We start from the raw sequence: 16,336 nt of genomic DNA, 5'->3' as shown, positions 1-16,336 counted from the left end.
AGGATACTAAAAATCATTAACGATAGATGTTAGCAAATGACCTAACTGACATACATAGAATACTATATCCAACAGCTAGAGGGTATACAGACTCCACTTACTGAAATTTGCAAATTGCCTGACTTCTTTACCTTTTGTGTTCTGATCTGTTGAATGGAAAGATTAAATTAAATTATAGAGCATTGATGAAGATTAAATGGTAAGGTTTATAAAGCATCTATCACATAGAGCTCTTAGTAAATATTTGTTGTTTTCAAGCTGTAAGAGGCTTTACTTTTCTCCAGCATGAATACTGATAAAAGAGGTGGTAAATGATGCTACTGAAGGAATCAGGGTAGCTGACTGTGATTAAGAAATGGGGGGGTTTCCCTGGTGGCACAGTGGTTGAGAATCTGCCTGCCAATGCAGGGGACACGGGTTCGAGCCCTGGTCTGGGAAGATCACACATGCCGCGGAGCAACTGGGCCCGTGAGCCACAATTGCTGAGCCTGCGCGTCTGGAGCCTGTGCTCCGCAACAAGAGAGGTCACGATAGTGAGAGACCCGCGCACCGCGATGAAGAGTGGCCCCCACTTGCCGCAACTAGAGAAAGCCCTCGCACAGAAACGGAGACCCAACAAAGCCATAAATAAATAAATAAAATTTTTAAAAAATGAAGATATAAAATTAAAAAAAAAAAAGAAATGGGAAGTGCTAAGCTGGAGGATTCTGGGACTTGTGTTGGCTTGGGGGTAGGACTCCATGTGGGCCAATGCTGTTTTGCAATGGCACTGTTTTCTGTTTTTGTGTGTAGGGTGATCAGGCATTCCCAGTTTCTACATAAAAAACATCCCAAAATTAGTGGCTTAGAACAATGATAGCATTTGTTTTAATCATTAATTTGTTCATTGGGCAGAACTTTGTGGAGACAGCTAGTCTCTGCTCTACCTGGCTTCAGCTGGGGTGGTTTTAATATTGGGGGCTGGAATCATCAGAAGGCTTGCTCACTTACGTATTTGGTAGCTCGTGCTGGCAGTCAGCTGGAACCTCAGCTGGACTGTGGTTGGAATATCTTAGCTGTGGACTTCTTGTGTAGCTGCTTGGATTCCTCACAGCAAAATGATTGGGTTTCAGGGTGAGCGTCTTGAGAGTGAGTTACTAGGAAGCTCTATTGCCTTTCCTAATCTAGCCATGGAAAATAGTGTCATTTCCACTGCACTCTATTCATCATGAGAATCACAAAGGCCTGTTCTGTTTCAAAGGAAGGGAAATAAACTCCACTTTAAAAAAAATTAATTTATTTTTGGGTGTGTTCTGTCTTCGTTGCTGCATGTGGTCTTTCTCTAGTTGCGGTGAGTGGGGGCTATTCTTTGTTGTGGTGCGTGGGCTTCTCATTGCTGTGGCTTCTCTTGTGGAGCACGGGCTCTAGGGTGCCTGGGGTTCAGTAGTTGTGGCTCGTGGGCTCTAGAGCTCGTGGGCTCAGTAGCTGTGGTGCACGGGCAGTTGCTCCAAGGCATGTGGGAATCTTCCCGGACCAGGGCTCCAACCCGTGTCCCCTGCATTGGCAGGCAGATTCTTAACCACTTCGCCACCAGGGAAGCCTGTAAACTCCACTTCTTGATGAAGTAGGTGAATGGCAAAATTCTGGAAGAACATGCAGGACCTGAAATATTGTTGTGGGCCTTATTGGAATTTACAGTATGTACCAATCCCTGAGGCCAAAGATGAGGTTTAGGTGTGGATGGTGTCTTCCCTTTGCAGCCCTGCAAAGTAGAATAGCGGGAGGAGTTATCTGCTGAAGATATGCCCAATCTCAGGCCCAGGCCAGTATTAGCAGAGTGGAGGACGAGCCAGAACCCTCCTGCTGAAGTGTCTGGATCCTACTTTCAGACAGGAGGACCTCTGCTTGGTATCTGTGCCTGTTTACTGGATTCTTTGTGTGTGGACTGTTTAGATTTGTCCAGAACCCATCTTACCTGTTATTTTCTATATATGTTGATAAGGTACTGTTTACAGGCAGGAAGACAAAAGAAAAAAGCACATATTAATGTGTATCATTTGGAGAGCTGAGAAGTACATCTGGTGTCAGACCAACTTTCTTTTCCCAGTTCTCACCTCTGTAGTCTCTGTGCTTCTCCAGGAGGGAAACCCTGAAGAGTACTGACAAGTTCTCAACCATTTTAAACCATGGCTTTGGTAAGTTGCTGTTTCTCTCTAGTTCTTGAACATAGTTATATATTAGATCATGTGAACATTTCTTTATTTAGAAATGTCCTGTGTAACAGAGATCTCTAAGAAGCTGTCCCCAGTTCCTCCCATACCAGTGAAGTATGATGCCAGCCAGCCCAGGGTCCTCCTGATGGGTCTCCCTGTTCTTCCATTAATGTGTAGCATCTCCTATAAGTTCAGCCTTCTTTCAAGAAGAATTATGGAGTAAAATTAAATCGCTTGAGGAGGAGGTATTTCACCATCCAAAGAATGGTGGAGGGATGATTAAGAGAAGTTGGTCCCATTTAATTACTCATGGAAAAACTTAGAAATTCTTTGCATTTTCTAGGAAAATATACGATTGGCAGTTGATTGTCCCCAGTGTTGGTATGTGTTGAGATTACATGTTTTATGAGGCTTTTAGGATTGGGTAGGAGTAAAATTGGGACTTGCATACAGAGAGATCAGGGATCTACCTTGGGAATCAGTCATGGAAAGATGATTATCAGGAGGAAGATTTATTGTGTACTTGAAAAGTCTGTGCTGGTTTAAGATGATTTTCTATGTGATTATGGACCATTCTGTATTTTATATCCACTAACTCAGGATCAACTAAAGTATTCAGTGAGGGATGGTGGCTCAGCTGGATTTAAAAGAAGTAGATAACTATAGACTCCCATCAGTAGAAAAGATGTTAGAGATTTTTTTCCCCACCCTAAACTTGGTAGTATAAAAGAAAAATTAAGAGTGATATATCTACTAGATTAACTGTAGCTGTTGAAAAATTTACTAAATACTTTGGCATAAGAAAGTTTAGTGCTTATTACATATTTTAAAATAATGGTCTTAACACCCAAACCGAAACAAGTTAGAGAACAATTCAGTGTGAAATATGAAACCATTAAAAAAATGACAACTAGAAAAAAAATGGTATATAACATAATGATGAACCTGAGGCTTGAAGAAATTCTTTAATTTTACGCAAACTATTATCTCTCTCTATATATATAGAGAGATTTAATACTATGTTGGAAAAGAAATTCCATGAATTATATTTTCTTAGTCTATAATGGAAAAAGAGGATGTAAAAATTCACATTTATTAATAACTTATGAGGTAGGCATATGGCATGCAGTATGCTCATATTCACTATTTCAGTTAATTAGTAAATTGTGATTCTTTTATTCATTTCTAGCCATGTTTCTAGACATGTTTTTATAACTGAGGAATCACACAATAGGCATGAACTAAATCAACTAGATTACTTAAAAATATGTGTATAATCTGTTTCTGAAACACTGATTTCCTTAACTTCTCTTACCATAGACTTCCAGCCACATCCTATTTGCTTGCTATATAGCCCCCTTCTTGGATTTCAAACCTTTATCTACTCTCTTTCTATTTTGAAAACATTTCTTGAATTTCACCAGTAATGCTTGGGTTTGTGCTTTTAGGAATGGGTAACATTCAGGAAAGCGGCCCTAGAGTTCACTCAGGAGGAATGGAATATCTGGGGTTCTTCTCTGAGGGAATTGTACTGGGATGTGATGATGGAAAACAGCAACTTAATCTCACTGGGTAAGCTATCTGCCTCAAATAATTTAAATATTCTCTCTGGAATATCAAGGCTATCTTTTAAGAAACTAGATGATTTTTTTCACCCTGTTTTCAAAGGAATGGGTTAAGCTTTGTTGTGTTGCAGATGACACCTCACCATCCTTCATGACATTTATTCTTCATGATGGTCATACTTTTCTCAGCCCCTTCATATAATTTCTACCTTCTTTGATACCCAGGGAGCTAGATGTGATTTGTGGGACATTTAAGACATATGTATTGCCAAAGAAACCAGGTGTTATATTGTGTTTGAACTCAGAATTGGTAAAGATGCTGTACATTATTTTCGGACCCACCTTGAGAACAGACAAAAAAAATCCTGATTTGTACTGATTTTCAAAGTAATCTCTACAATTTACATGGTGATGGACTGAGTCAAAAAATATTTTAAATGACGTGAACAAATTCATTTCTTATAACAAAATTTTTTTATTTGACCTACATTGTCATTGAAAATGACAATCCATGAACTTTGCATTTATCAGCATTTGTTTAGCATTCTAGAAAGAACCTGTGAATGTTTCAGAAATCTCCATTTTTCCTCTTAGCAAATAACAAACAAAAATATAGTAATCATAGCCAACATAGTTCTCATTGAATTAACTGTTATACTACATTGCCTTTTAATACAGAGAGAACCAGTATAGGTTTAAATAAGACCTTTCTTACCTCTCTCATCTCTCTATTCTTTGTGATTCTTTCATCACCCTAAGGTGACTGTTCTCTCAATCCCTCTACCCTTCTCTGAAGTCTTCACCAATATTATTTTTGCTTACAGGTCATTAGAAATTTAATTCTCAAAATGTTTTATAGAGTTGGTTTTAATTCTTATAAATATTTTTATACATTATTTCATATTTATTTCTTATAGGCAGTGTGACCACAATATTTGAGCAAGGGAAGAAGCTGGGAGGGTTGTCAAGAAGACAGAGAGCTCAGCTGAGTGAGGGCTGATCAGGCAGGGAACTTTAATTACAACTGTTAGGCCTTTTTAAAAAAATTTTCACTTTTCAATTGTTTGATGTTACTATATAAAATTAGTTTATTATATAATAACTTTGTATCCAGCAACTTTTCTAATTTACTTATAAGTGCTAGTTCTTGCTTTACAGATTCTTTAGGATTTTGTAAACAAACAATTGCCATCTACAAATAGGGTTTTCTTCTTCTTTGCCAGTGTTTATATCTTCATTCATTTTTATTGCCTTAATGTAATTGCTAGGACTTCCAATACAGTGTTGAATAGAAGTAGTGAAAGTAGCCATTGTTGCCCTTTTTTGGTCATAGGAGGATAATGTTTAATATTTCATCATTACACATAGGTGGAGGTTTTGTGTAGATGCTCTGTCAAATTTGGCAAGTTCTCTAGTCCTAGCTTGCTGAGAGTTTTTATCATGAAGGGATATTATATTTTGTAAGATACTTTTTCTGAATCTACTGAAGCAATATGTCTTTCCTCCTTTATTCAACTAATATGATCAATTAAATTGATTTTTGATCATTAACTCAATCTTATATTCATGGCTCATGTTGTATTTCCTTATATATATTTCCATATTAAATTTGTGTGAAATAATAGAAAAATATATGTTGATCTCTGCCCCCAGTTCCTAGTATAGAACTCCTAAAACCCTTGTATTTGCCTAAGTCATAAGAGTACTAGGAGCATCTTTTGTTCTAATATTTGGTCTTTGACTCTGGTTCCTGACAGAGTTCCTAAATCCCTTGGAATTTCCTAGGTAATAGGAGAGTGTCTTTTGTTCTGAGAAGGTAACTCTTGGTGGGCCCCTGGATGGTAGCTGGTCACCAGAAATATCAAGCCATGATTAGAAGCTTGGAATTTTCAGCCCCACCCATCATGGGTAGGGGACAGGAGCTGGAGATTAAGCTAATGATTGATTATGCCTACATGATAAAGCCTCCATAAAAATCCCCAAAGTAAGGGATTCTGAGAGTTTCCAGGTCGGTGAACACAGTCACATACTGGGAGGGTGGTGTGGCCCAACATGGGGACAAAAGCTCCTTGACTTGGGACCCTTCCAGACCTCCTTCTATGTACCCCCTCATCTGGCTGTTCGTCTGTATCCTTTATGATATATTCTGTTATATAACAAACTGGCAAACATAAGTGTTTCTGAGTTCTGTGAGTTCTAGGAAATGCTCATACCCAATGAAGAACCCCGATTTATAGCCAGCTGGTCAAAAGTACAGGTGACAACCTGGGGCTTTTGATTGGCATCTGAAATGGGGTGGGGGAGTGGGGAAGACAGTCTTTTGGGACTGTGCCCTTAACCTGTGGGATCTGATGCTATCTCTAGGTAGATGGCATCAGAATTGAGTTAAATTTTAGGACACCCAGCTGATGTTAAAAAAAACCCATAGGGGCTTCCCTGGTGGCGCAGTGGTTGAGAGTCTGCCTGCCAATGCGGGGGACACGGGTTCGAGCCCTGGTCCAGGGAGATCCCGCATGCTGCGGAGCAACTGAGCCCGTGAGCCACAATTACTGAGCCTGCGCGTCTGGAGCCTGTGCTCCGCAACAAGAGGGGCTGCGATGGTGAGAGGCCCGCGCACCGCGATGAAGAGTGGTCCCCACTTGCCGCAACTAGAGAAAGCCCTCGCACAGAAACGAAGACCTAACATAGCCATAAATAAATAAATAAATTAATTAAAAAAAAAAAAAAAAAAACCCATACTTTTGCTGACCAGAAGTAAAGTGGGATAGCAGTGTAAGACTAAAGGAGAAACACAGGAGGAATGTGTTTTTCCTACCCAATTTGCTAACACTTTCTTAAGAAATTTTGCACAAAGCTTTAGTGTGTCATTTTCTCTCAAGTTTTGGTATTAGTGTAGTACTGGCCTCGTAAAACAAGATGTGAACTATTTCCTCCTCTCTTCTAGAAAAGTTTGTATAAGATTGGTATTATTTCTTGAACGTCTGGTAGCATCCTCTAGTAAAATTAGCTAGGCCTGGAGTTTTCTTTGTTTATGATAACAAATTCATTTTCTTTAATAGGTATTGGGCTATTCAGATATTCTATTTCATCTTGTGTCTGTCTTATACTGTTATATTTTTCAGTAATTTTGTCCATTTCATCTGAGTTGTCAAATTTGTTGCAATGAAGTGGTTCATAATAATTCCCTTGTTAGACTTCTACTATTTATATGTTCCTTAGTGATAAGTTCTTTTTCATTCCTGATATTGGTGACTTGTCTTTGCAGTTTTTTATTTTTAACAATTCTAGGTAAGGTTTAATCAATTTTGTTGCTCTTTCCAAAGAAATCACTTTTGGTTTGGCTAATTGTATGTCTATTTTCTATTTAGTTTATTTCTTCTCTTTTTCCTTCTAGGTACTGAGGGTTTACTTTGCCTTTCTTTTTCTAGCTTCTTAAAGTGGAACCTCTGGTTACTGATTTTAGACCCTTCTCTTCTAATATAACATTTAAAGCCAGAAATTCCCTACTTTAACTCCATTCCACAAATTTTTATATATTGTATTTTTATCAGTCAGTCCAAAATATTTTATTTCCATTTTGATTTCCTCTTTAACTCATGGATTATATAGAAGTGTGTTGCTTAATTTCCAAACATTTGTGTGTTTTCTAGCTACTTCATTGTTATTGATTTCCAATCTAGTCCCATTTCATCATTGTGTATGATTTTGATCCTTTGAAATTCATTGACACTTTCTGTATGGCCCAATATATAGTCTACATTGGTGAATATGCTGTGTGCACTTGAAAGGAATATGTATTTGATGGATGTTGGGTGAATTATTGTACAAATATTAATTTGTTCAATTGGTTGATAGTTCATATCATTTATGTCTTCACGATTTTTTTTTGTCTTGTATTTTTTTCAATTGCTGAGAGACAGATATTAAAATCAGGGCCAGGACTACAGTAATGCTGAATTGAGTAAAGCACCTAGGGTGCAAAATTTAAGGAGGCACTCATTCTTAGGGTCATGCAAGTGCAGTGTTGTTTGATGTTGTGTTTTTAGGTGTGTACACATATATGACAATAATTCTTCCTAATGTATTGACTCTTCTATCATGAAATGTCCCTCTTTATCACTGGTGTAGTTTATCTGAAAACAGTATAGCCACTCTACTAGCTATATAAACTATATCTATATAAACACAACACACTATAATTTTTACCTTGAATACTTATATGTAGTTTAAAGAAGTTAAAATAAAAGAGTTATTACATTTATCCAGAGAGTTACCATTTATGCTCTCTTCCTGTGTTCCTGAAGATCCCATTTCCCCACTGGTAGCATTTTGTTTTAGCCTGAAGAGCTTCCTTTTAGCATTTCTTGTAATGCAGGTCTATTGGTAACAAATTGTTAGTTTTCTCTTATCTAAAAGTGTCTTTATTTTTCGTTCATTCTTGAATATATTTTCTCTGAATATAGAATTCTGCCTTGTTAAGATTTAAACACTTTTTAAAATTGTGTAGTGGACACTGACACCTCTAATTCCAATCCAATTTAACAAGGTTTATTTCAGACCTCTTCCTTTACATGTTTGTACCTATCTTCTCTGACTATGAGAATCATGGTTCCAGATATCCTCAGTATACTGTTATTACCCAGTTACTCTGCATGTATCCAGGCTGTCATCCATGCAGACCACAAACTCTGCCTGAGTTTCTCTGTACATGTCAACACATGGGCCTAGACCCTGATTCTCTCCCCAGTTGTGGTCAAGAAGATTGAGCTCCTCCATGGACTCCATTTTCCACCACTCTGACAGAAGATATGTGACCTCTTTCTCTTTTCATACCTTTATTTTGAATTTTTTTTTTTTGGAAAAAAAATCTCATAGAGGCTGTGGGCAAGCAAGCCCTGATACTAAGACCCACCACTCTTGTGGCAGGCATAAACACCAAGTGAATCAATTTCCTTATCCCAGAACTGAAAACTCTTATGGTAGACTATTGAGCCCCTGGCTGCTTATATATTCTTTACTTTGAAAATTTGTAGTTTTAAAAATTTTATTTGTCTTAAGATATAATCTGTGGTTTTATTGTTTTTCTTTATTGCTTGTTTGTCTTCACTTCTGGTAAACTTTCATTTGTAATTTATTCTTGAATTTGTTTCTGAGTTTTCCTAACATATACTATTAGTTTATTTATTGTAATATTTTCTGTGTTTATTCTTATGTAGTAAAGAATTAACCTTATACAAAGAGAGGTCTTGCCTTTGCCTTTGGCTCCTGGGAGGTGATCACTAAACCCTTGGAATGTCCTGCTTGATAGCATCTTTGTTTACCTGAGGGTAAAAACCGAAGAGTCTAATAATGTGATTTAGGTTGGAGTTTTGAGTCATGCAGTATTAGCGCAAACTCTGGAGGGGGCTGGAAACTAAGGTCAGCCATGCAGGCAGTCAACCATGTCTATATGACTGAGCCCCAGTAGAAACTCTGGACACCAAGGCTCAGGTGAGCTTCCCTGATTGGCAGTACTCCATGCTTAGTCACACACTGTTGCTGAAAAAAGTTAGCATCGTCCATGATTTCACTGGGAGAGGACACCTCGAAGATTTTAGAATGCTTTAAGTCTATTCTTTCTATTGTTAGTTACTGCTTTTTAATCTTTTGTTTTGAAACGCCATTAATTAATCATTACTACTTAGTATACACTTACTTAGACTTCCCAACCAATTTTATCTCATTCTGTCTTTCTGGGATCAATTTACTTCTTGCTAATGTGTATGTTCTAGAAATTCTCCAGTGAGTCTATGAAAGAATCCCCATTCTTTGCCTTAAAATGTCTTTATTTTGCCCCATTCTTGACTGCTATTTTTCCTTTATCATTTTGAAGGTATTATTCCATTGTCTTCTGACATCTCATGTGCCTAATCATCATTCCTTTTAGGTAACATGTTTTCTTTCTTTTTCTTTCCTTCAGAAGATTTGTTATTTTGCAGTATCAGGATGTGTCTAGGTATTAGGTCTACTTTCATTATCCCACTTACAACTTATTTTGATTCCTGATCGTGAAATCACGACTTTAATTATGAAAAGTTCTAAACCATTTTCTTTTCTGATGCCTCCCCTCCTTTCTCTATTTCCCTCCTTTTATGACATTAGATATGTATTGAACCTTTTCATTTTCTTCTATATCTCTTATAGTTTCCCTTCTATATTTCACATTTCATCTCTGTGCTGCCTTCTAGGTGATTCCCTCAGATATATGTTTAAGTCTAATAATTTATTTTTCAGTAGTGTTAATTCTTTAAGTTCTCAGGTTTTTGTTTTTTTTTGTTTTTTTTTTTTTTTAATCGAATACCTAATCAGCAAATGCTCCAATGATTCAACTGCTTTTTTTTTTTTTTTTTTTTTTAAAGAAATTCACGTTCTTTTTTATTTATTTATTTATGACTGTGTTGAGTCTTCGTTTCTGTGTGAGGGCTTTCTCTAGTTGCGGCAAGTGGGGACCACTCTTCATCGCGGTGCGCGGGCCTCTCACCATCGCGGCCTCTCTTGTTGCGGAGCACAGGCTCCAGACGCGCAGGCTCAGTAATTGTGGCTCACGGGCCTAGTTGCTCCGTGGCATGTGGGATCTTCCCAGACCAGGGCTCGAGCCCGTGTCCCCTGCATTGGCAGGCAGACTCTCAACCACTGCGCCACCAGGGAAGCCCAGGTTTTTGTTTTTTTTACTTTGATTTTTATTTCTGGAAATTCTCTTTATTCTTTTAATATCTGCAGATTCTTTTTATGTATTGTGCTTTTTGTTGACTTTTCCATTTTAAACATTTATTTCATATTCTTTTATGTTGTCATATTATATGCAGTTCTTGTAGGTACCAACTTTCTCCCCCCTGCCCAGTTTTACTGATGTAATTGACATATAACATCATATAAGCTTAAGGTGCACAGCATGATCACCTGACACATGTATATATTGTGAAATGATCACCACAATAAGTTTAGTTAATACCTGTCACCTCACATAGTTACAAAATAATTTTTTTCCTTCTGATGAGAACTTTTAGGATTAGCAACTTTCATATATGCTATTCAGCATTGTTAACTATAGTCATATTGTTGTATATCTCCAGTACTTACTTGTTTGTGCCTTTTGACCATCTTCACCCAATTCCCCTACCCACCACCAACTTTATTGCTTTACCTGCTGACTCCCCTGTGATGGCTTTTTCCTTGTTGATTTATTTTTAAAAATTTTTTGATTTTAAAAATTTCCTTCCTTTTAATTTAATTATTTATTTTGGCTGTGTCGGGTCTTAGTTGCAGCACACAGGATCTTTTGTTGTGGTGGGCGGGCTCTTCATTGTGGTGTGCGGGCTCCAGAGCACACAGACTCAGTAGTTGCGGCACGTGGGCTCTCTAGTTGTGGCATGTGGGATCCAGAGCATGTGGGCTCTGTAGTTGCGGCACGCAGGCTCTGTAGTTATGGTGTGCGGGCTCAGTAGTTGTGGCACGCAGGCTTAGTTGCCACGTGCAGGTTTAGTTTCCCCACGGCATGTGGAATCTTAGTTCCCTGACCAGGGATCGAACCTGTGTCCTCTGCATTGGAAGGCAGATTCTCAACCACTGGACCACCAGGGAAGTCCCTTCTTGTTGATTTATAGTTTTTGTTTTTCAGCTCATTTCAGTGGAGGAAGAGGTTGTTGTTTATTTCAACTTAATCTCATGTGCCCTGAGTTAAAAGAATTTGTAAAGCAGTGCTGTTACATTTACTTCCTGCTGAGTTGTAAGCATTTCAGTAGAATTCAACCAGGTTCTCCATGTAGGAATTTTTTTAATTAAAAATTAAATTTCTTTAATAGATATGGAGAGATTCTGCTTTTCTATTTCTTCTTGAGTTAGTTTTGGGAAGTTGTGCTTTTCAAGCAATAATAGCATTTTATCTGTATTGTCTAATTTATTGGCATCAACTTGTTCATAACATTCCCTTATTTTTTTGCTATCTGTGGGATCTGTAGTGATATCTCCATTTTCATTTCTGACATGGGTAATTTGTGTTTTTTCTTTTATTAACTATTCTTAATATGGATTTATAAATTTTAAAACTCTTTCCAAATAAACAACTTTTGGTTTTATTCATTTTCTCTATTGTCTGCTTTCTACTTCATTAATTTCTGCCTATTTTTATTTCTTCTACTTATTTTGGGTTTCGTTTTTTGGGTTGTCTTTTTCTAGTTTCTTTCAGCCTTTATTCATTTTTTAAAAGTGTGGTAAAACACACATAACATACAATTTACCATCTTAACCATTTTAAAGTGTACAGATCAATACTGTTAAGTATATTCACATTGTTATGCAACCAGTCTCTAGAACTTTTCATCTTGCAAAACTCAAACTGTATCCATTAAACAATAACTCTCCATTTCCTCTTCCCCAGCCCCTGGCAACCACCATCCTGCCATCTGTTTCTATGTGTCTGACTACTCTAGATACTTCATATAAGTAATACAGTATTTTTATTTTTTTGCCCCCAATCCCCTAAAAAAGTCTCAGAGATTGCAAGCTCCCTCATCTCTTTGGGCCAGTGAGTAGTATTTTTCTAGAAATATTTTATAGGACTAAGCAGGGTCTTAGTTCCAGCTCTCTGCCCCCAGTTCCTGTGTAGAAATTAGAACCCCAGACCCCAGTTAGTACTCTTAAGCATTATATATGGGATCAAAGATCTCTATGAGGCGTCAGCTCAAAGTTACCTTTACATTTACTGTTGTGATTCATCTCTTTGTTTCTGGATGCAGAATTTTCCTTTTTCTGTTTCTTTTCTTTTGAACTTGACCATTTTTAAGACATTTTGTCATAGTTTAGATGGCATTTCTCTGTGTTTGTAGGGGGAGTAGGGACAGGCATTCACTTGTTATGTCTCTCTTTTAAAAAAATTGCTGGGACTTCCCTGGTGGCGCAGTGGTTAAGAATCCACCTGCCAATGCAGGGGACATGGGTTTGATCCCCAGTCCAGGAAGATCCCACGTGCCGTGGAGCAACTAAGCCCGTGCACCACAACTACTGAGCCTGTGCTCTAGAGCCAACGAGCCACAACTACTGAGCCCGTGGGCCACAACTACTGAAGCCTGCGCACCTAGAGCCCATGCTCTGCAACAAGAGAAGCCACTGCAATGAGAAGCCCGCACACCGCAACTAAGAGTAGTCCCCGCTCACTGCAACTAGAGAAAGCCCATGCACAGCAACAAAGACCCAATGCAGCCAAAAATAAATAAATAAAAAATAAATTTTAAAAATAAATAATTTAAAAATTTCTACTGTACTTCGTTCTTGCCTCTTACCTAGAGGAGAGAAAAAAATGGAATGATTTCCTCACTTTTTAAAAAGTGTAAGGGAGGCATGGAGAAGAAAAAAGAGTGGGTAGTATTGAATTAATGACCAGAGGAAGGCTTAGGGCACCTTTTCTAATTTTACTGAGGTTCAAGGCCTGCTCTATTCCTAGGCTCCTGTCACCAAGGACCTGCTTCTCTTGACCTCTCTCTTCTCCAGTGCTTTACCGTGTATAGAAAGTAGGCTTTTCTATCTGCTCTTTCAACCATAGATTACTTCTATGCCTTTGGTGCCTGTTACAGAATGGAGATGTGTAAATGGGACAAAGCACTCCTGGGATATGACTACAAGGGAGAGATGGAGAAACACGATCCATAAGGGTTAGCTGGAGATGGAAGAAAGGATACAGTGTAACACGGGGACCTCCCTTCTTGCCATATACTAATATTATAATCTATTGATTTTACGTCTATCTTCACTCACTAGAAAACCAAGGTCTGTGGACATAACAAAGTCTTCTTGTATGGGCTCTCCTAAGCACTCACTACTTAGACATCAAATCACTGTCTAGACAAGAAAGGTTCATTCAAGGAATATATGCTTATTTAATTCAAGAGAATGTATTTCCATTTGTGGGCATGAGAAAGGAGATGCTGAGCGAAACATGCAATTAGTAAGTGAACATTAGTTAAAATTAGAAGAAGATCTTGGATAAGGTACAGGTTTATCTGGAGAGAATAAAAGGAAGTGTGGACCAGTTTCATGAAAGGGAATCCTATCTCCAGGAAGTTTCAAAATGGGAAAATGCTCATATATGCTAGGGGAAAAAGACTATTGCAGAAAGGAGAAAAGAAACATCATCTAATCAGAGCCATGGCTTTAAGATTTGCAAGAGAGGACCTTTGCTCTTTTCGATTCTTTTTTAGAATAATGAACAAGGAAGAGAGAAGGGAGGCATAAGAAACCATGTGAAACTGCACTTACCTTAGAGTTTCCATAACAACTTGATTAAGTCTGCCTACTTACATAGTAAACAGTTACTGTTAAATATTAATATTCATTATGCTAAATATTAACTATTCAGTAATACAGGTTAGGGAAATAGAGAAGAAACTGATTATGTACTTTTCCACACTGCAGGTTTCAGTCAGATGGAAGAAATTTTTCCTTTAAATGAAGTTTAAATATTGATTTTTTACAGTAAACATTTTTATTAGAAAATGACTAATTTAATTGCTATGAGACTGACCTTGTGATTTGAAGTATTTCAGATACCTTTCCTTAGCTTAGAGCGACTGAAAAAGTTATTAAATCACCCATAATTTCATCCAGGAACAGGGAAAAAAAACTCACTCAAATCTGTTAAAAGTAGTACATAGAGGTAAAAAAAGTATTTTCTTGTGTACTACTTCTTGAACCCTAGTCATTTCAACATATTAGAATTAGTTCTGATGGTGTTCCAAGTATGCAATCCAGTCATTTAGAAATTAATTTTACCTCCTACTTTCCAATTCTTTTTTTTTAAAGTAACATACTTAAGTTTAAGGTGTACAATGTGATGATTTGATACATGCATATATTGGGAAAAGATCACCAAGATAAGGTTAGTTACCTCATATAATTATGCTTTTTTGTGTGTGGTGATAACATTTAAGATCTAATCACTTAACAACTTCCAAGTATATAATACAGAGTATTATTAATAATAGTCACCATGCTGTACATTAGATCCCCAGAACTTATTCATCTTATAACCTTTGACCAACATCTCTCCCTTTCTCCCACCCTCAGGCAACCACTATTATTCTACTCTCTATTTCAATGAGTTCGGGTTTTTTCGATTCCACATACAGTGAGAACATAGTATTTGCCTTTCTCTGTCTGACTTATTTCACTTAGCATAATGCCCTCAGTGTCCTTCCATGTTGTCACAAATGGCAGGATTTCCTTCTTTAAGGCCGAATAATACTCCAGAGTGTGTGTGTGTGTGTGAATGAGTGTGTGTGAATGAGTGCGTGTGTGTAAACACACACATTTTCTTTATCCATTCATCTGTCAGTGGACACTCAGGCTGTTTCCATGTCTTGGCTGTTGTGAATATTGCTGCAGTGAAGATAGGAGTCAGGTATCTCTTTAATATCCTGTTTTCATTTCCTTTGGATAATCTTATATTGCTATTTTACTTGGTTAGAAACAGTCATAATTCTGCAAGCAGAACCAAAATGAAACACACCTAACTAGACACACACAGTTTCGCAGTCATTCATTAATAACGCTTATGTAGTGATCCACTTTCACAGTCACATTATAATGAACACACAAAATCATGGTAAGAGTTAGTACAGACACCTTGTTTCCTATGATCTCACCCACTTCACAAAACCACAATTCCATGGACCCTACGTGATATTCCTGGCTCCACTGAGCCCGTCTCCTAATTCCATAGAAGAATACCAAATCAAACTCAGAAACCACTTACTTCACAGTCACATACAGTCTCAAACAGAAATCGTAACTAATCCTACAAGGTTTGTCAGCTTCTTAGAAAGTTAAATAGAAACTTAACCTATTATCAGCATTTTCTTCCACTAGGTATCTCCCCAGGAGAAATAGAAACATGCCAGCGTTATCAAAATACATAAAACCTGGAAATACACTAAATGTTCATACAGAGAAAAATGAAAACACAAATTGTGGCACATTTGCACAATGGAATGCTGTCTAGAAACAAAAGGAATGAACTAAACAACATTAATAAATCTTACAATACTAGGATGAGCTAAAGGAGACAATTGGAACTGTAGAACTGACAAAACTAAATTACGATGACATGTATCAGAACCATGGCTGTCTCTGCTGTGAGACTAACAGGAAAAGGACACCAGGGAACTTCCTGGCGGTGATGATATTAAACACGCCAAGGGCGTGCATACACTCACTGCGCGTCTGCTATTTGCCGTGGGTGTTGGGGCTTTCTCAAGGGGCAAAACTGACAAAAACAACAAAACCCTTGACCCTCTGGTTCACGATCACGGACCTGGGGTCTCGCACGTACAGGCCTGAGTGAACTCGCCTGGGCTCTCTCCTGCCCGAAGTCCCTCCGCACGGCTTCAGCCCTTCTTAGCCCGGCCTCCCTCGGCAGAGATTCACGATTTCCGCCCCGGCCCTCCTCTGCCGGGTTCCCAACTCCCTCTTCCCTCCTAGGCCCGGAGCTTCCAATTCTCAGCCAGCCCTACCCTAGCCAGGCTTCTTCCGTTTGCCTCCTCGGCCCGC

General features: G+C 38.1%; 1 protein-coding gene across 1 annotated transcript in view; it reads right to left on the bottom strand.

The window, feature by feature from the left end:
- Window positions 1-16,164, bottom strand: part of ZNF382 (zinc finger protein 382) — a 54,700-nt gene extending 38,536 nt beyond the window's left edge. The window contains exon 1 of the mRNA XM_082439462.1: window positions 16,101-16,164. The gene's annotated coding sequence lies outside the window, so the exon portion shown is untranslated. The remainder of the gene's footprint in view (window positions 1-16,100) is intronic.
- Between the last annotated feature and the right edge of the window lie 172 nt (window positions 16,165-16,336).

This window comes from Balaenoptera physalus (assembly GCF_965194825.1).
Source record: "Balaenoptera physalus genome assembly, chromosome: 19".
In the NCBI taxonomy this organism is placed as follows: Eukaryota; Metazoa; Chordata; class Mammalia; order Artiodactyla; family Balaenopteridae; genus Balaenoptera; species Balaenoptera physalus.
This window is presented reverse-complemented; position numbering and strand designations above follow the sequence as displayed.